Below are 20,609 nucleotides of genomic sequence, written 5' to 3'. Positions count from 1 at the left end.
GCGTACACGAGGAGAGAGAAGCACAATACACAGGCTAGGGACCTATACAAATTCTGTTCTTCTATACGAACAGCTTATCTGCGATCTCCTGAAAAGTTGACGACAGGATATACGGTCAAAAGCTGCAAGAATGAATAAATGAATTCCAGCGCGGGTTTCTCCATGTGTACGCGTCTTCAAGGCCGGGTTCCACCGTTCTTCAAAGTATGTACCAACAGGCCCAGTAGCAAACTCTTCTACGATAAGCTTAGCTAAAGTGGTGCCTGAAGCGTCCCGCACGCAAAGTTTTGCGCAACAAAAAAGGCTGAGGACCCGAAAAGAGAACGATGCGTTCGCCGGCGGAAATCTGAACTTTTCCTGGCTGCGCAGCCTCAGTAGCGTTGACGCCGACATAATAGAGAACACAGTGGTGTTTTGGCGCGTAAACATTTTGAATTTCATTCGGAAACGACACCCTCCTCGACAATTTTGCTCAAACTACCTTCCAATTAGCGATATCATTGGTTTTAGCTTCGAATACAGAGCAAGTTCTTCCATTGAATTGCCCGTATAATGGCCGCGACTGGAACATCTCTTCCAAAGAACCGGAAATTTCCACTAAGCGACATTTAATTATCGAGAGTCGATTCTACCTTGTTTGCGAACGTATTGAAAGGGCGCAGTACGACCGAGCGCAAGAAACAAAACACGGGTAATGATTATTCGCGATTTAGCCTGTTTGTCAGTTAATAATACTAATGAAGCTTTAAATGGCAACAGTTTTATCCTAACAGACAAACACGAGGCTGCCTGTTTCCCGTTGTCTTTGGGACGGTAAGAGCTGCGGCTTCATTTTATGCGTATTAAAACTGCGATTGGCAATTACCCGTGACATCGCCTAAGTTAACACTCCCCACAATCATGTAGCCGCCATACCAGTCAAACCTAGTGTGTATGTTTTGAGGTCTTTTTAGCAAAACAAGAGTTACAGCAGTTTTGTGTAACTATTCTCGTCCCGTAGCTATCGAAATGTGTACAAAAGACGGGAATTCTTCAACGCTTACCACCTAACTGTGGACTACGTAATCACGACAAGTAAATGAACTCCCCGTAATAAAAAATTGGCCGCGTATCTACTCCTTTCGTTGCAAATGTCGACGAAAGACAATAGCCGACTGGCGCCCCTGTCAAATAAATGCCTCCCTTCTCTTTTCCGCTCACCTCTCATGCTGTTAGTCTCCCGTCTCGTCATTCCGAAGATAACACGCTAGATGTTTTTTCAAGTCAATTTAAATTTACCGGGTTCCACTGCTCCACGTCAGGGGCCTCGATGCAAGCGCCGCAGTACAGGGGAGACACGCGTGAATCGAGGCACCCTCGTAACACGTTTAAAAAGCCACTTTTCCTTACTCCACGAGCGTTCCAAGTGGAACGCGGAACCTGTCTAATGGAACCTTTCGTTGCTGTTGTTTGATTTTTTTAATGCCGCCAGGTAGCGCTGCAAACAACAGGTGGCGGCTTTCTGCAGCTGATTTAGTATTTTATTTGGCAAAAACCAAGCTACCGTAAATTTTTAATAAAGGAACACTGCAAATATTACTCGTGTATTGATTTTCTGCCTTATATTTGCCTAATGTCTTGTTGTTGTTCAACGATGTTGACAAGTATGAACGTTAAACCCGGATTTAGACGTCTAGATTTGGCGGTGGGTATATAAGACTATTGTGGTGCTCCAGTTTCACTTTGGCCGGGTGGCTGAATCGAGTCACAGACAGATAGATAGACAGACAGACAGACAGACAGACCAAAATTCCTGCGTTGAAGCAGCCCAAGAAAGACTATCGTCTTTAAAAATCTGTTTGACCGCACCATAATTTTCACCAAGATGCGCGCTCTAGATTTAAAGCTACATCAGTTTCCAGAATAAATTGGCTTTGTCACAAAGCGTATCCTGTGAACGATTTTGCTGACAGAACACAAGAAAAAGAAATGAAAATGAGCGTGTGACATACAGCTTCGCTGTAAAAAAGTAACTTTACTGCAACCTTTTTGTCAGACAAAATGGCTATGAAGCAAGATCAGGTGCAGCTTTCTGGCTTACCGTAGTTGTTTTAGTAATTATTATTACGGAGTTACTGAGGGTAGTGCAATGTATACTCGCACAGCAAATTCTAGGGGCAAAAGCTTGCTGTGCGCTTAGTTTAGAACGTTGTTCTACCTGGTTTCAGGGCCATTGAAACGGTTCTTTTGGGATGTGTGGGCAGTAACTTTTGACACTTAATTACGCAAAATACATTGGCAGTTTTATATTCAAGTCGAACCCTTGTTCAGTGCAAATTATCCCTTTTCTCTTACAGACTAGCTAGATTCCTGAACAGTCATGTATTTAAGCGGCAACACTGAGGATAAATTTTGTTTGTGACGACGACGTTTAAACAAAAAACACGTATGCACTTCCGGTAAGATAAAACAACTAATCTAATCAGATTGCGAGCAACTTTATACCAGGGGTACATCTTCGTTTGGTGCTTAGATGGCAACTGCCTTTGCCGCCTAGGCCGCCGTTCGTCTTTCTAATGCAGCCGGCGGGAGCTCCGGGCTAGGTTAGCGATTGCAGCTGCTCGGCGAGCATTTCACGGGTCGCATCCGGGAAAACATTACTCACACGATTGAGGGTCAGGGAGCCGCCTGTGCATTGCGATTGTGGGCTTTGTGGGCGACCTCAATAACAAAAGAGTGAAGGTTCGTTGATTTGCCGCCTTGCAAGTCTCTCTACTGTTCCGGGTAAGGGGCTTCCGCCGCCAAAGTAAAGTGAGGGTTATAAAGAGGGAAGTTTCAAGTATGGCCCAAAACATTATGTACACTTATTTACATTCATAAAAATAGTAAAATAGGAAAGCATTCGGATTGACTACCAGGGAACGAATCCCGCAGTAATGGTAGTCAGGGAACGAATCCCGCAGACAAAATACAGAAATACTCAAATGTTCGTCATCTCGTGGGGAAGAATTTTTTACCTTTACCCTCCCGTTTTCCACCCCGTCGTCGCGTACGTGATCGCCTTCGCTGGCGCGTTCTGCGAAAACCAAAAATTGCAGCGTATCTGCTCCTTTCGTTGCAAATGTCGACAAACAACGATAGTCTTAGTCGACATTTGCCAAGTAAATGCCTCCCTTCGCTTTCCCGCTCACCTCTCAAGTTGTTCCTCTTGCGTCGCACTCATCCCAAGTTAACGACGCCAAAGGTTTGCTCAAGTCAATTTAAATTTACCTCGTTCCACTGCTTCAGGCCAGGTGCCTCGATTGCAGCGCTGACGTACCACGGAGACGCGCGTGAATCGAGGCGCCCTACTAACACGTTCATAGAACCATGGTGCCCTAGCCCACGTGTGTTCCAAGCAAAACGTGGAACCTTTCGTAACTGTTGCCGCTTGATTTCTAAAAATGCCACCAGAAGCTAAAGTGGCGCGGGCGACAGCCGGCGACAGTGTAAATATTTTTTTGAAGTCGATGTAGCATTTCTTTTCGCAAAAATCAAGCATCTATGATTTTTTTTTATAAAGGAACACCGTAAATATATCTTGTGTATTTATTTTCTGTCTTATATTTGCGTAATGTCTTCTTCTTCTTCAAGAATTTCGGCAAGCATGAACATATAAACCAGACTCAGACGTTTAGATTTGGCTGTGAATATACAAAACTATTGCGCAGACTTTGTTTAACTTTGGCTGGGTGGCTGAATCGAGTCACAGACAGACAGACAGACAGACAGACAGGCAGACATACAGACAGACTGAAATTTCTGGGTTTAAGTAGCTTAAGAAAGCTATCGTCTTTTAAAAAATTAGCGCCACTCGAATCTGTGAATGTGTTTTGAAACCAAAGCTGTAAACGGCATCCACAACGGTTACCCATCCGACGTCACATAAGTTCACTCAAGTCGCTGTGCTAATAGTGAAACCAGAGAGAATTGAAATACCCTTCACCACACCCTGTATTACTTCAAACATAGTCTTGGTAAGGTTAAATTATTACATTATGCATGAACGGTGGTTGGTTGAGTTGTATTGGTGTAGCACATGAGTGGAAACTCTTCTTATAAAATTGGAGCTCAAACCAGGTGTTAGACGATCTCAGGCGACGATATCAGCGGCAGAGACGGAGCAGGTGCAAAAGGAGAAAGTACTTCTATTTATATTTCTGAACGGCCCGGAGTGCGGCCCAGGGAAGTGGTTCCTTCTTCACTGTAGCCCATATTCAGTTCGCGCTGCCTGTGCTCTGTCCTCCAGCTGAAGCTGGGTAGGCGAAGAGGGACTGGACAGCAGCATCTCCCATTACTCTTGTTTGGTAGTTGACGGAAAGTAAGGAGGGTGTCCAGGGCTAAAATCGCACACTCGATTATGTGGCAGATTGCTCCTACTTCTGAGCTACATTTACATTCAACATAGTGTGATTCCGGTGTTTTAAGTAAAGACGCGTCGGGTGTGGGAAGTAGCCGGATTGTAGAGCCATAGGGTAGTTTGTTGTTCTGTGGAAAGTTCAGGGTAAGGCTAAGGTAGGGGCTGTCTCAGAAGGCGATAATGCTGGGTTATGTCCCTGAACGAGGCAAGGGGGTGACTGTCCTTGTGCAGCTCCATAGCAGGGGAGGGGGGAAGTGCAGGCTTGGTGGGCGTATTTGTTGCTCTCCATGGAAGCGTCAGCGGGTGTCCAGATGATCTTAATGGAACCATTTTGGGAGTTGTTTTTTAGCACAAGCACTGCAGGTCGGGACACCAAACCCTATAGGTAATTCTGGTGGTCTTGTTGGGAATTGGTGACAATCTTACGAACCCCTGGTTGAGTGAGAGCAAGGCGATGGCTGCATCTTCTGCTTCCATCATGTCTTCGGTCTTGAGTGAGGCACAAGCAAGGAGGTTGGTTCTGGAGGTAGCCACGATGATGGCGTACTGCTGCCCTTGATTTTGGGAGGTGTCTGTGTAGATAACTGCATGATCCTTACCGAGGGCGGAGTTGAGCGCTTGATCCCGTGTTTTTCCGCGATCCTCGTCTTCTGAGGGGTTGATATTTTCTAAGCAAAGGGAGCATCTTTGTTTGCTGACGCCAAAAGTCCAAAAGTACATCAAGGGGAGTGAAATTCTGAGCGCCCCGCCAATCTGGTATAGAGTGCGGCGAGCCGCCGCAGTTTTTCTCATCCAGAGCTTCTGGATAGAAAGATGGCCGTCTATCAGCTCCTCCACCTTGCTGTAGAGCCCCGTGCTAAGCAGCCTCTCTGTGGACGCAATTATGGAAAGACCAATGGCTTCCTCAATCCCCTTTCTAATCGTCATATAAAGCATCTTTATGTCCTCCTTGTAGAGAAGAAGACAGGGGGTCGACGTTAGTGATTCTCGAGAGGACGAAAGCTTGACCTAATCGAAAGGTATTGGATTCCTTGAAACCTCGCTTCTTGGTGGCAACTCGCCCGATCATGTGTATGATTTATTGAGGCTGTGTTTGAGGCGCTTCAAGGGTACGTCACTCTAGGTGTTGGCCTTAAGATGTAAGCCCAGGATCTTGATGCTGGGGCTTGGAGTGATGGCCTGGCCTTGAAGGAGTGTTTCAATGTGTTCCGTGAGGAATCCGCTGGCGTTAGGTCCGACGACAATGAGCTGAGATTTTATAAGTGAACGCTGGAAGCCACAAGCCCATTGGCGTAATAGAAGTGAGATGCTATGGGTTGGTGTGAGCTTCCTTTAATTGCTTTCGCGTGGCATTTAGAGAGAATGCATGGGTTAAACCCGCAGATGTGCGTGGTGAGTGCACCACTTGTCTTCCCCTTCTGCGCGTGGGCTCGTAGCTACCAAAAGTGGAACCGGGTGTTTGCCGTACGTATTTGGAACTTCAGTAGGGAAAGAGTTAGCCGTACTAACATGTTCCGCCGTTGATGAAATCATACACGAGTGACACAACCATATCACGTACGCACTTTTACACACACGACTTGTCAAGAAAATCTAATTCATCTATTAGTGCGATATACGGGTGGCCCACGCACTAATAGATGAAGAAGTAGATTTTCTTGAGAAGTCGTGGGTGTAAAGTGCGTACGTGATTTGGTTGTGCCACTCGTGTATGATTTCATCATTTTTTTATCTCTTCTTGGTTGCTTAAATAACGCGTGTTCGTTCAATAAAATTTCAGTTGCTAGACAGCGCCTGTGTCGTCTATTCTCTTTTTTGTGTGTTGTTTCCGCTCGCGTTGACCACCAAAGAATGCTATCCAACTCGCCCAATTTGCTACCTTGTTCCATACTAGTACACTACCGGTAAATGCATGGTTTCAAGAAAAAGGCTTTTTTGTTCCCTGGACAATTAACTGTACTGTTTGCAAAAAACCAGAAACCATTGAACCCCTTTCTTTAGATTGTTTGGACTCAATATTCTTTTGAGAAGTGCTGCAAAGAACACTTAAAAAAGAACTACAGAATGGCTAAGGTGACCTGACCTAAGCGCGAGCGCTTGATCCCGCGCAAGCAGGCGCCACCACGCTCCGTGCGTAGAGAATAATTCGGGGAAGACAGGTAGCTGACCCTCACGGCGAACGTCCATCTGGATTCCGCAGCCCCTTTGGTCTTTTATACAGAGTTCAAAATTTACGGCACCACGGGTTTGAAGGAGTTTAGGGTGCACGAATATAACAGTTTGTCTTTGATTTTGTTTTTTTATTTGTGTTTGGAGAAGATCTCCAGGATTTATTTTTTGAAGACGGAATATGTGCTCTTATTGGGAATATTTAACGCGTACTTATGAATCCGCATACTTTTGAACGACTTATTTATTCATTAAGGATTGTTCCTCGATTCTCTTTCATTTGTTTACTTTTCTCATAAAAGTTATTTGAATTGATCATTAAATTACCTAAAGTCATTCGTAGAATTTTTTTCTAAGTAGCGAAGTTCTGTCACAAAATTACCGAATGTGAGCTGATTGATTGATTATAGGGTTTAATGCGCCGACGCAACGCAGGCGATAAGGCGCGCCGTAGTGGAGGGCTCCGGATAAATTTTGACCACCTGGGGATCTTTAACGTGCGCCGAAATCTCGTACACTCGGACGTTTCTGCTTTTCGCCTCCATCAGAAAAGCGGCCGCCGCAGCCGGAAATCGAACCCGCAACGTCATGCTCAGCAGCGCAACGCCTTAGCCACTGAGCCACCATGCCGGATCCGAATGTGAGCGTCAGATATACCAATGATTCGCAGTCCAACGTTGCTCATATTCGGGGAGGCTTGTTTGACGTGCATGATTGCTGCGGAAAATATTTCTTACGCACTAAGGGTTCGTCAGTGCTGTTAAACAAAGTAGACAGCTATTTTATCAACGATGATGAAATGGTTTAACAGTTCAATCAGAAACAAATTATCAGTCGGAATAGTAGCGCTAAAGTGTCACACTTTGAGCTGTCCACTTACATGATTCCATGGTCATTTGAGTTGTAGCGGCTAATGATATCGTGTAGCGTCCATGATGCAGTCGGAACTAAATCTGTTTTACACCATGTATAATGTCGCGCCGACACCTTCTTCTGCGAACATAATTTTAATGGGGGAAATTGTGCGGCGCAAAAAAGTGCTGATGGTGTGGAGCTGGAGGTGACACTGGTCTCAGACAACATCATGACGATATTATGGCAAACATACTCTACGGCAAAACACCAAAAACTTCAAACCAGCAGTTTATGCGAAGATATATATCTGTATGCATACTGCAGAAAAGATTGCAGAGTGTCTTGAACTTTTTTACACAGCATTTCCAACTTTTGATTCACAAACACAATAAACCCGCCGCAGTCCTTGCCAACTACGAAGAAGTCGGTACGGATGCGTGAGGCAACTTACAATGGGTGCTTTCATTAATGCATTGTTAATAATGCGTTAAGTACTTGCGTTATCAGGAGAAAGCAATGTACACAAATGCATAATACCAGGACATTCAAACTTCTTCCTCTCTACGTTATAAAGGAACAGGTTCATTTCCCCGTGTGGTGGCATTAATTTACGCAGCCGTTGTCGTAGCGACTCCGCAAAGTGCAAAAAGATAAGAGGTAGTCTCACTTATGTGTGAAAAAGCAAAGAAAGATGCAGGCGATAATAAGACGTCAAGGAACGAGTAAACAATATTAGCAGTGGCTTAGATCGGTTACCCCACGATATACGTAGCGTGAGCTAATGTTCAGCTGAATAATCTTAGCTTTCCTAGTTGTCGAGAATTAGCTTGATCATTATGCTTACTGCTGCTTTAATGCCACACACACGGCATATGCATTAGTTGATACACGTGTATTCGCCCCAGAGCTAAGCTGGTTCCCCACCATTCGCCCCAGAGCTAAGCTGGTAAGCTCGGCACCCAGGATGCAATGTTGCTGCTTCAACGAGAGATTCTGGAGCCCCCCGGCGGGGTTCCGAAGAACGACAGCCGCGCGATCCTGGGCCTGGATCTGCAGAGCGCATTCGACAAGGTGCGTCACTCTGCGGTCCTGGCCCAGGTGTCGCGCCTCGGGTTGGTATCAAGATCCTACGAGTATATACGGTCCTTCCTCTCTCGTCGCACGGCTCGGCTGGAGGTGGGAGGAGTCAAGCTAGAAGAGCGAGAACTAGGCAACGTGGGCACCCCGCAAGGCTCGGTGATCTCCCCGCTCTTCTTCAACCTCGTGATGATCGAGGTGGCGAGGGGCCTGGAGAAGCTCGGACCTAACATCAAGCACTGCATATGTGCGGACGACGTCACCATCTGGGCGACGGGCGGCAGCGACGGCGACGTCGAAGCCGGCCTGCAGGCAGCGGTGGACGCCGTCGAGACCGCGCTCTCGGGCACGGGCCTCCGGTGTTCGCCGCAGAAATCGCAGCTCCTGATTCTTCCGCCACCCGGCTGGCACAGAAAGAAGGCGACCGAAGAAGCGGCCCGCAACATCGTGGTCCGCACCGGAGACGGCGAACCGATCCCGCACGTCCCGGGCCTCCGGGTCCTGGGCATGTTCGTGGACGCCGTCCAAACCAACAGCACGGCGGTGAAACACATGACGACCAAGATGGGCATCGCCACGCGCCTTGTGAAGCGGGTCTCGTCTCGCTCGCGAGGCATGAAGGAAGAGAGCCTCCTGCGTTTGCTGCAGGCCTTCGTGGTCAGTCACGCAGCTTACGCGGGGGCTTTCCACCGCTGGACGCAGGCGGAACGTCAGAAGATCGACGCCGCCATCCGCAGGGCGTACGCGGGGGCCCTCGGGCTCCTGCAGGGAACCAAGACCACGGCCTTGCTGTCTCTGGGAGTACACAATACGCTCTCGGAGATCAGCGAGGCACAACGAGTGTCACAGCTGGCGCGCCTGGGCAGTACTGCCGTGGGCCGACGCTTGCTGGCGAGAGCCGGCCTATTGCCTCCGGGCGAAGAGCCGACGACAACATCGACGACGGACGAGCTCGTTCCCCTGCGGGACGACCTCGTCAGACGACTAGTGGTCTACCCGCTCCCCAAGAACACGGACCCGGAGCGGGACGGCGGAAGAAGGGCGGCACGCGCTCTCGCGCTCGCCCGGCAGTACGAGAACGACGACGGCGCAGTGTTCGTGGACGCCGCGAGGTGCCGGGGAAGACGCGACGCGTACGTGACGGTGGCGATTCGGGCGAGCACCGGGGGGCTGATCACGGCGAGCAGCGTGCGAGCTCGAACGGCCGGCCAGGCGGAGGAGATGGCGATCGCCGCGGCCGTGGGCCTACCGGGCACCCGCACGGTGCTGAGCGATTCCAAGACGGCGGTGCGCAACTTCGCGCGCGGCGTGGTGTGGAGCGGTACGGCGCGACTGGCGGAGTCCCTGGAGGCTTCGCGGGCTGCGCGACAGGACCGCGCCAAGACTATCGTCATCAAGTGGGTCCCGGCCCACGCGGGTAGGGAGCTGGCACCCAACATCTGCAACCGCAACGAGGAGGCGGACGCTGCGGCTCGTGGTCTCGCCACGTGCCGGGCCGCGGCCGATCGTCCGCCACACCTCGTTGACGACGGTGAGGAAGACAAAGAAGAAGAAGCGAAGCCCCTCGTCGACTACGGCGGGGTGCTCCGCTGGCACCGCGACCAAAGAAGAACTTTCCCACCTCCGCAAAGGGAATTATCCCGGGCCGAGGCAACGAAGTTCCGGCAATTGCAAACGGAGACCGTGCTCACGCCGGCGCTTGCGCGTCACGTGTGCCCGGAACTCTATGAGAGTGCTACGTGTAGCGTCTGTGAACTGGAGACAGCGACGCTCGCCCATATAATGTGGGGATGCAACAGTGCTGTGCGCGATGGGGGGGACAATGTGCTGTGCCCGACGGACACATACCCTCCGGAAGTGCGCGTGTGCGTGGGTTCCGTGGAACTCCAAGAACAGCGACGGGCGATCCAGCGGCTCGAAGACGCCCTGGCGAAGCAAAGGCGAAAGGGGATCTCCAATCCGCCTACCCCTCCCGGCAGCGATGCCAGGGACGGTGGGAAGGACAGAGGAACCCAAGTAGCCGGAGCTAAGCCGGGCCCAAGTCTCCGAGGTCTACGTCCAAGACATTAGGACTCTTACCTAAGTCTACGACAGGGGTGAAACCGAGCCCTGCGTGGCCGGTGTAACCCTGCACGCCGGTTTCGTTCAATAAAGTCTTTTCTCTCTCTCTCTCCACAGGCGCACGCCGGCGTTGCTGCGATGCACGAGCCATCCGTTGCACACCCGGCCACCCCTCGCATGGTCATCAAGTGGACCGGGCCGCCACCTGTGGAACGGAGGTTCGCGAAGACGCTGCAGGGCGCCTGGGGTTTGTGAGACACGCCGGGCAGCGAGCAACGTTCTGTGCGCCGTGTACCGTCACTGCTTCTCGCGCATGAGCGGCATGGCTCTCAAGGAGCCACGCGAAAGTGCTCAAACTCGGCCAGTGTAGCTCCCTCTACAAAAACAGGATGATACTGCCACTCAATTGTTATATAAAATAGTGGTGATAATAGGTCGCTAAAAACAAAATAATGAACAATAAGGTTGTCTAAATGCTGCAAATATCCCAGCTATTATTTAACAAATAAAGAGAGATTTTTGGGAAGGCCGCATAACTATTCCCCGGCCTAAAATATCGCAGAATTGCAAACAAGAACATCTGTAGTAAATAGGCACGAATTGCGTGCTTGCAAAGTCCATGTAATCAAAGCGCCCAGCTTAAAGCTTTCGCCTGAATTCATTTTTTTTACCGAAACATCCGTGTCCCGAAACGCCCTGTAGCGAAAAGACCGAAGCCGCCACTAGGGCGAGCGTCATCACCTGTGCTGTCGAGGGACGAAAAGAAGATTAGAATGCTGGTAGACGAAAAGCAGAGAGGGGAACATTGCCTAGGACAGTTACCACCTGCAACAGGGAAAAAAAGTATTTCGGGCCTAATAAGTTTTTGTGCCTGCCCTAAGCAGCGCTAGTATTAAACCAAGAGTGTAAAACATGGTTATATTAGTCCTTTTTGGTAAGATGACATGTTATCACCCCGCTTCTAAGGGGAAACCAATAGCAATCATCAATCATCATCATCAGCTTCGTCGCGGTAATCCTCATAATAAATACGTTTGAGACTGAGGATGGCCTATTCATTAACCCAAACTAGGTCACTGATTGCCCACAGTGACCAACAATCTGAGCTGGCTACAAAATAGTCACGTGACCCACCTTTCTCACACTCATACGGAAACTCGAAGGAGTTCATCAAAACACAAATACAGCACAAATGAAACCCAAACAACTAAACAACTAAAAGTAAACCTAGCGCCGGCCATCTGCTCTCGGGGGCTCGCTTGATAGTATTGTCCATACCATGCAGGTTTATAATTGCGTTGTTCGCGGTGAAAAATTCCTTGCTTTTCTAAAACGTGGAGCGCAAAACAAAGACTGGTCGCCTGCCTATTGACGTATCCCAGCCACTGATGCGCCATAGTCTAACACTGAACGAATGGAAACTTCGCCCAGTAACCCGACAGAACGTCTGGTAACCCCTTCACACTGTTGACCCCTTCAAGGACCTCCAGCTCGCGTCCGCTGCGGGCATTTCCATGGCGGTAATCACAGTCGTTAAAATTTCGATGTCCCCCTCCGCCAGTTTCCCAAACGAAGGAAGGGAAACCCTCCTTATAGCTAGCGCCGTTTCTAACGATTTTGGGGTGACCTACGCGTTTGTATAAGTCGTCTCTGGGATTTCTCATCATGCGAACACAAAGGCATGGAGAACAAAAGAAAAAGGAGGCTGCCGCCGAACTCCATCGAGCCCCTCCTGCTTAGTTAATTTAGCTCGACTTTATTTTGTTTGTACTACTGCTTCTGTTTGCACCATCGGGACATGTTTCGAAATAAAGAAAAAAAAGTTAGCCGGCAGGAGGGAATACAAAATTAATACGAGGAAAACACGCTAAATCTAACGAAGAATATGTGGTTGTCAGGCGGATTTAAATATTAAGGGAGGGGTTTGAACTCAACCGCCTCTTTATTAGCAAATCAGCCCGTTTCTCTATCGTATGCCATGCCACAGGAAAAATGCCTCTCGCCTATCCTACATCAAGAAATATAAATCTGCAAGCGTATTACACAGCAGGCTCAATCTACAAGAGTGCTATCCTGCGGCGAATAGAGTACATCGGAAATAAGAGGTGGTTCACTAACGAAAGAGCAAAAGGAGACAGGATGACCACTGAAACAAGCCGCAGTCTTGTTCCAGTCTTTGAAATGTGACCAGGTGTTTCATCAGGAAGTATTTGTGATATAAGAGACGTGTCCGACTGACTGACCGACCGATTTATCAACGCCCAGCAGACTCTGCTAGGCACAGAGACGTAAATTTTGCTACGTACGTTTCTATCATGGTGGAGAGAGGCTCAGTAAGAATACATTTCTGGATAACGCACCCTCCTGGCCGTTCTATGCATAAGGTATTTTCGTTAATTCATGATCTTACACTCGCATTGAATTATTTAAATGGTTTTTGCTGACATATGTAGCACCTACAAATCCATAAAATGTTGATTTAGGGTTTTGACCTAAAAAATCGCGAAGACCCGAGTCAGAACACGACAGTAACTAGGGTGCTTTTGCTGATTCTGCAGCGTCTGTTTAACTCAATGATATATCTAATTGGTTTCTCGCAATAACTGTTGCTCATAGAAAGGCGCAAAAACAATTGAAAGATTTCACTTGAACATATTGCTGCAATCGCGATTTCTCCTCGAGTTGGTCCGATTGTTGAGGTGAATCGAGTTGAGGAGATTATTTGAAATTAGATCTGTAACAATGGAAAAAGACCTGCCATGATATCAACGCCAAGCTAACCTATAAATTTTAGCGAGTACATTTCCGTCATCCTGTAGGTTAGGTGCTCGACACAGCTAGGTGTGTAACACTTACACGCCTGACGGAGTACAAAAGGCTAATTTTTTGAGGAATTTCTTAATAAATCTCAGGCGCGTTCAGGAATCGAAGAGGTCTTAGCTGATATAGGAGTATAAAACTTGTTTTATACAGTTACCCCTAACCAGCCCGTACAGTTGCCTGGTATAGGTGTCTAAAACTTGTTTTATACGGTTACCCCTAACCAGCCCGTATAGATGGGAATCAGTATTTCGGCGAAAATTTAATGTTTTTAAGTCCAGTCCATTGATATGCCTAATTCCTTTTTGCTCCCGAACGCAACTATACAAGGGCTGAAAACGAATTTCAGAATTTCATCCTTATGAACCTGTGAGAGGGTGTAAGGTCCACTTATGAAATCAGCGGCCAGGCGCCCGGGCTACTCGTGAGAACCAGCCACTCGGTCTGGGGTCTCAGCACTGTGAACTCTACGCCGCAGCCGTCGCCAATTCGTCACGGCGCGCACGGGACACGGATTGTCTGGCCCACCGAATACCACAGGGATAGTCCCCAATGAGAACGCAGACGGCGCCGCCTGGTTCCGAGAACCGTCGACGTGACGCGCTGAGGTGGTGGAATTACCGGCGTCGAAGCGCGCGCCGCGCGAGACACCATTCTTAACGCGCCCCGGGTGGCACAGTGCACTGTCGCCGCTTTTCGCTCTCATCCCGCGGGGTCGTGCGCACCTGCTCGTCCGCGAGCGTGCCCTTGAGCCAAAGATGGCAGCGCCTCATTGAATATTCCGTAGCGCGCTGAGTAACAGCTGCCTACGTGAATTTGGGCACTCCCTTACGCGTGTACCAATGCTACAGGGGCGTTCCCGAGAGAGTGTGATCTCGAGGTTTTATAAGGCCGAACTTGGCCGTTAGAAATCGTTCTTTTCTGAGCTGGGCAGTTCCCGGCGGGACAAGGAGTCTCGACCGTTAAAGCTAGGTTGGTATTTGTGAGCCCCCTAGGCAAGAGGTTAATATCGCGTCGGAAGTTTAGGGTACAGCGCTGTACAGGGCAACTACACGGATCTTGCGGCGAGACAGAGTCTCGGCCGTCGTTTCTCGAACGGTTTGTGTACGCTCCGAGGCTAGGAGAGTTCGACGAAGTTGAGAAGCTCAAGTGATTTGTGCGCACTTGGAGCTAGCGACTAGCTGAAGTTTGAAGTTTTTCTTTTCACTTCTCACATACCCAGTTTTCATACTGTAAATAGCTGTATATAAACTCTTCCTTTCACTTAATCAACCCCAACGCCTCGAGTTCATCAATTCGACCACCGTCTCCAAGAACTTCAACACCATCGCCCTGCCAACCTCCTGCCAAATTAACCGGACCCCGGGTAATTAGGTTCCTGATCGACACCGGACTTCGGGGAAACGAACCACAACCATCTTTACTGGCGCCGCCTACAGGATTTGGCAGAAGAAATCACCGGGCCACAACCAGGGGCAGCAAGCGGACGCAAGCCCGCCTTCATCGGCAGCAACCGAGCTCCGCGCGGAGTGCTGCGGCAGAGACAAGCCCGCCCACGAAGCCAACGACGCGGCGGCCGACCACTGAAGGTGCGGGTGAGTGGGATTTCTGGCGCTTCGTTGTGGCGGTGTAGGCTGAGTCTGGGGTTGCATGGTAGTCACGCGGAGCATGCTGGCGAACATGGCGGAAGGAGACGGAAATGGTCAGACACATTAGGCACCACCTCAAGGAGGAACGGCGGCAGGAGGGGTGGTCCAAGTGGAGTCTGAGGCAATAATTCTTAGACGAATGGAGTTGGAGAGAGAGAAGAAGAGGCGTGAGAATTGGAAGAATGCATGCAAAAACTGAAGCTCGAATCCGATGAGCGGATGCGAAGGTATGAGTTGCAGCTGGAGCGGAGAAGGCAGGCGGCCTTACGCTCGGACACCCGCGAGCAGAAACAATGGGGCACAGACCCAGCGAGTTTCATAGCGACTGCGAAGTGGAATGGTGCCGGCCGATGTTTCGGAACTGAACTTGGTGATAGCAAAGTAGGCAGCCATGACTCTCTACATGAGGCTAGCATTTCCGCCAGTGTCGAACGGGTGGAGACGGACGTTGGGATGAGGAGCGACGAGGTAAGCGCGTCTGGTGATACCATAGAGCGGCGTAATGAAGCGATGCTCGAACATGACGAACAGCCTCGCGGGCGACATTTGGGGGTGGAGCTGCAGCGCATGAGACAGAACCCTTCGAACAGGCCCAGTTACGTACTGACAGCAAAGTTTAACGGGGGCAGCCTGTCTTTCAATTTGGAGACGCGTGAGAACGAGATAAGCGGCCGTGGTTGCGCACAGGAAGCGAGTGTCTCAGCTGGGAACAGCTGTTCGGAAAGGGAAGCGAGCATGAGGAGTTTTCCAAACAGTGCGTCCGGTATAGGAGCAGAGTCGAGGGGTAACCCCGTTGTCGCGGGTGTAGAGCTACCAGCTGCTTTTGCACCGGACACTGCGCCAATGCATGCTCAACTTGCTGGCACGGGCAGCACCCAAATTCTAATCGGTGGACCGGAGGAGACTGGAGTCGCGCAGGAAAGTCTTGGGGCCCACCGCGCTTCCAATTATGCTCGAAAGTGGCACGAGAAAGCGAACTCCGTGTCGGGCGTTCAGGAACTCGCCCAGAAGAGAAAGGAGATAGAAGACAAGAAAGCATGTGACGAGACGGAGCGAAAAAGAGGCGGAGTTGACGATCAGGTTGAGGAAAAGCAGGAGTGAAAGGCGGATAGGGGAGCTGAGAAGGTAGACTGGGTTGAAAATGTAGAAAATGGAAGAGGAAGTGAGAGAGAACGCGAGAAGACGGAGGATGAGGAGCGCAGAACGTTTGAAGAGGGTAGGAACGATACGGAGATGTCGCGTGGGGTTGGTAGTCTTGATGGTGAGAGTGTAACCGAGGAGTCTGATTGAGAACACCAAAATGCATGCTTAGAGACTGCGAAACCAAGAATAAATGCTCCCGAGGAGGTTGCGAAGGAGAGGGGAAAATCTAGTGAGGAGGCAGCTACAGTTGAAACAGAGGAATGAGACGCAATCGGCGATCTCGCGAAACGGGTGTCTGAGATAGAGCTTGGTAGCTTTAGGGTTGGTTGCGGCCATTACCGAGATTTAGTCTGGAGCCGCGCTGGATGGGTTGACGCACTAAGTTCTGCGACATGGCAGTGTGTCAACGGCCCATGTTCTGCGTTGTGCCAGGAAGAGTGCGTGCTGGGACAGCCGAAAAACTGTATTCGTCAGGCCGCTGCTCAGAATGCACCTAGCGTGCACGAGCGGTTTTTGGTAATAACAGGTGCTTGCGAGGTTGTTGTTGTGGGGCAGTCTGTGCGTAAGGGAAAGAATCACCCCGAGAAGGTCGTCGCGTTCGCGGGCCGCCATTCCGCTCCAGCATCAACCCTTCGCCCACGCTGCCAGCACGCAGCATTGCCATACGTCGGGGCATTTGAGAGGCATGGAAGCGTGGCCTATGGGGCAGGAAACGGTGTCGTATTCTGATACCACTCCGTCTTCCCCGAAGTGTTGTTCGCCTCATGGGGCTAAATTGTCGAGACTTGCGTTGACATTGCAACGCTCCACGGTCGGGGCCAGTTGCAGAGGGTTTGGAAATACGCGAATTTTCTATCCTGTTTTCATAATGTTGCTTGGGGAGGGCACTATTCAATTGCCTCCCAGCCTTAACACCGCCACGACGGACGGGAACGTTCCCGTTCGCCCGTCATTTTTTATTGGTGGTGTGTGTGTGTGTGCCGTGGTTGTGCATTGCGAGATGCCTTGGGTGGTCGATCTGGGCACCGAATTGATCTATCCGTGCACCGAACCGAACTTTCTGTGCACCGCCAGTGAGCGAAAGCACAGCCGAACATTCTTGAAGGAACGTTATCAGGCTACGCAGTCAAGGAGGACATTTTGCGCGCCTGCGCATAGTGGCAATGCAAACTTTCTTTACATTTCATTTTTGTTGACTGCAAAATTGCCCGTATTTTTTTCCAGTCCTTATTCCTTTTGTTCTTGTTGTCGAGTGCCGGCATGTGTGTGTTTGCAGTGATAGCGCACATCAGTGTTATAGGTGAAGTTGTGTCGTTGTTCGTGGCGTTTACGCACCCCGAAGACACGACCTAATATCTTTTAACTCCCACTTAGTGGTTTTAGCATTTTTTGGTGTGTTTCCGGTTTGCTAGAGTATTCTGTCCTGTTGAACGTCTGGTGAGTAGGTTGTGTTTGTAGTTTAGGTGAGAGAGGGTTCGGATGAGCTGCAGAAATGGAACGGGGCTCATTTGTGGTTATACCTAGCTCCTTCCACGTGTTTTTTTTCGTTTGTTTGTTCCGCTGTTATTGCTGAAGGAGAGATGAAACGAGTGGCACTTTTCTTTTCTTTTTGGCCTTTTCTTTTCGGATTGACTGAACCAAGAGGTCCAGTAACCCTCTTAAAGGGGGAGTTGTAAGGTCCACTTATGAGATCAGCAGCCAGGAGCCCGGGCTGCGCGTGAGAACCCGCCACTCTGTCTGGGGGCTCAGCACTGTGGACTCTACGCCGAAGCCATCGCCAATTCGTCGCGGCGCGCACGGGAGACGGATACACAGGGATAATCTCCCATTGAGAACGCAGACGGCGCCGCCGGATTCCGAGAACCGTCGACGTGACGCGCGGAGGTGGTAGAATTACCGGCGTCGAAGCGCACGCCGCGCGAGACACAATTGTTAACGCGCCCAGGGCGGCACAGTGCACTGTCGCCGCCTTTCGCTCTCAGCCCGCGGGATCGCGCAGACCTGCTCGTCTGCGGGTGTGCCGTTGACCCGAAGGTGGCGACGCCTCAATGAATATTCTGTGGCGTGCTGAGTGACAGCTGTCTACGTGAATTTGGGCACTCCCTTACGCGTGTACGAACGCTACAGGGGTGTTCCCGAGAGAGTGTGATCTCGAGGTTTTATAAGGCCGAACTTGGCCGTTAGAAATCGTTCTTTTCTGAGCGCTGAGCTGGGCAGTTTCCAGCGGGACAAGGAGTCTCGACCGTTAAAGCTAGGTTTGGATTTGTGAGCCCCGTAGGCTAGAGGTTAAGATCGCATCGGAAGTTTAGGGTACAGCGCTGTACCGGGCAACTAGACTGATCTTGCGGCCATACAGATTCTCGGCCGTCGTTTCGCGAGCGGTTTGTGTACGCTCCGACGCTAGGAGAGTTAGACGAAGTTGAGAAGCTCAAGTGATTTGTGCGCACTTGGAGCTAGCGTCTAGCTGAAGTTTGAAGTTTTAATTTTCATTACTCACGTACCCAGTTTTCCTACTGTAAATAGCTGTATATAAATTCTTCGTTTCGCTTAAGCAACCCCAACGCCTCGATTTCGTCAATTCGACCGCCGTCTCCAAGAACTTCAACACCATCGCCGTGCCAACCTCCTGTCAAATCAACCGAACCCTGGGCGATTGGGTTCCAGATCGACACCGGACTTCGGGGAAACGAACCAAAACCATATTTACTGAGGGCCAGCGAGATGTTTGAAATCACTCCCCCCTCCCCCCCACCCCCTTCCTCAAAAAGTGAACGCGGTCTTGAGGTTCGAGTCACGTCAGACGGGCTGTGCCATCGCTTAGCGCTCGCAATGTGCTGCTCTTCTCTGTTCTAATGGGTTCTGTACTCCCCAGGTTTCTCGCCCATACGCGTTGCGTGATCGTGACACAAACATCACGTGACCCTAAATTTAACCAGTAATGCCGCCGGCCTGGTCAAACACTTGCTCCTGCCCTCGGCCAGATATAAAAGCATGGGCAGGTGTGGCATGGCAATGTGTGCCCATTTAAAAAAGTGTTAGAATGTGATCAAGGGCCTCTTGGGCGCAACGAGGCGGCAGCTTGTGGACGTTGAGTGTGAAGAATTATAAGGCAGCGCAAAAACGGCTTACTCGAGAACAGGACTGATAAAGCGTGCGTCTCTACTTTTTTCTAGTCTTCAGTTGTGTTTGCAGAAAGAGCTTTAAGGCAGAGTCCGAGTAGAACAGCACTTCTGTAAAAAGTCACCAAAGACTGCAGGTGCATTCCTTCTCGTATAGGGTGTATTTACAGGGCTTCGGGCCGCGCGGTGGCGCTACCTGCGCGGCGGAGACGACGCCATATTTGAGGTTGCACTCCGCCGCGCGGGCAGCGCGTTTCCCGACGCGAAACTTGGTTTTCAGCGTGCTGCTGGCAAGAACGTTCGTGTGGACGGTGTTTTTTCTGCGTGATCCGTGGGTTTGCGAATGCCTCGTCCTACCGAGTAGCTAGCATTGTTCTCGCTTCGAAATTCCGGATGCGCTGTTCACGTCTACAACCGCAGACCCGAAGCAGGCCGCACGACAAAATAAAAAAGCGCGCCGTGTATTTTTTTTTTCGTTTCGCTGTTTCGAAGCGACGGCTAGGGCAGTGCTTGAAAGCTGCCTGTCTTCATTCGACGAATTCCCAAAGAAGTTATCGTTAATATGGCTAATCAGTATCGAATCTGTTGGAACCCGTTTCATCCAGGTGGGTCCGGGACGATGGGCGCCGGAGCTTTCACCTCACACCTCGTCACATGTTTGAAACATTCGCATGCTTAAAATGTTCCCAGATTAAGGTAGCCGGCCTACTTTAGGGATGAGACGAACCATACTGGGCTCCCAGCGTCAACATGGGCTACTTCGAGTGTTGAGGTGAACGCACGCGCACATGCAACATCGCTTCCCAGGTAATTGCGGGCATCCAAATTGATCCAATTCTTCTTCGTCGCCTTCGACTGTTCTCTAATGACCAAGCGTGTTACGTGTTCAGACACTAAAGCTTGACGCTGGGTACACAGTTCGACTACTTCAAAAACAGCGCAGGCTAAAACGTTAACGTATGCAGGGACAAACTAGAGCAGCATTTGTCACTTGTCTCTGCGCTGCTTTCGAAGTAGCCAAAAAAAAGCGTACGTGTTCTGCTTATAATTTCCGCTTCGTCTTTACCGAAAGGAAAAGTCTTGAAAATAATCGGTGGGGTCTTTGTCGTCGCCACCATACCTAATTTTATCACGTACTTACCTCGCGATGGTTTCCACCCAGACCCTGTGCGTAATTGTTCCGCTTCATTAGGAGCTCAAATGGACGACCTTCGTGCGTTCAACGCACAGAACACTGTCGCCAGAGCCCCTCACCGTCTCTCATACTCCTCAATAAGCGCGCAACATGCCTGGGTGGTGCACGTAAAACCACCTCCTCTCTCACACGCCACCACCACA

Source organism: Haemaphysalis longicornis, unplaced genomic scaffold, assembly GCF_048455015.1.
Source record: "Haemaphysalis longicornis isolate Haplotype H1 unplaced genomic scaffold, Haemaphysalis longicornis Haplotype H1 scaffold_11, whole genome shotgun sequence".
NCBI classification, from domain to species: Eukaryota; Metazoa; Arthropoda; class Arachnida; order Ixodida; family Ixodidae; genus Haemaphysalis; species Haemaphysalis longicornis.
Note: the sequence above shows the minus strand (reverse complement) of the source record.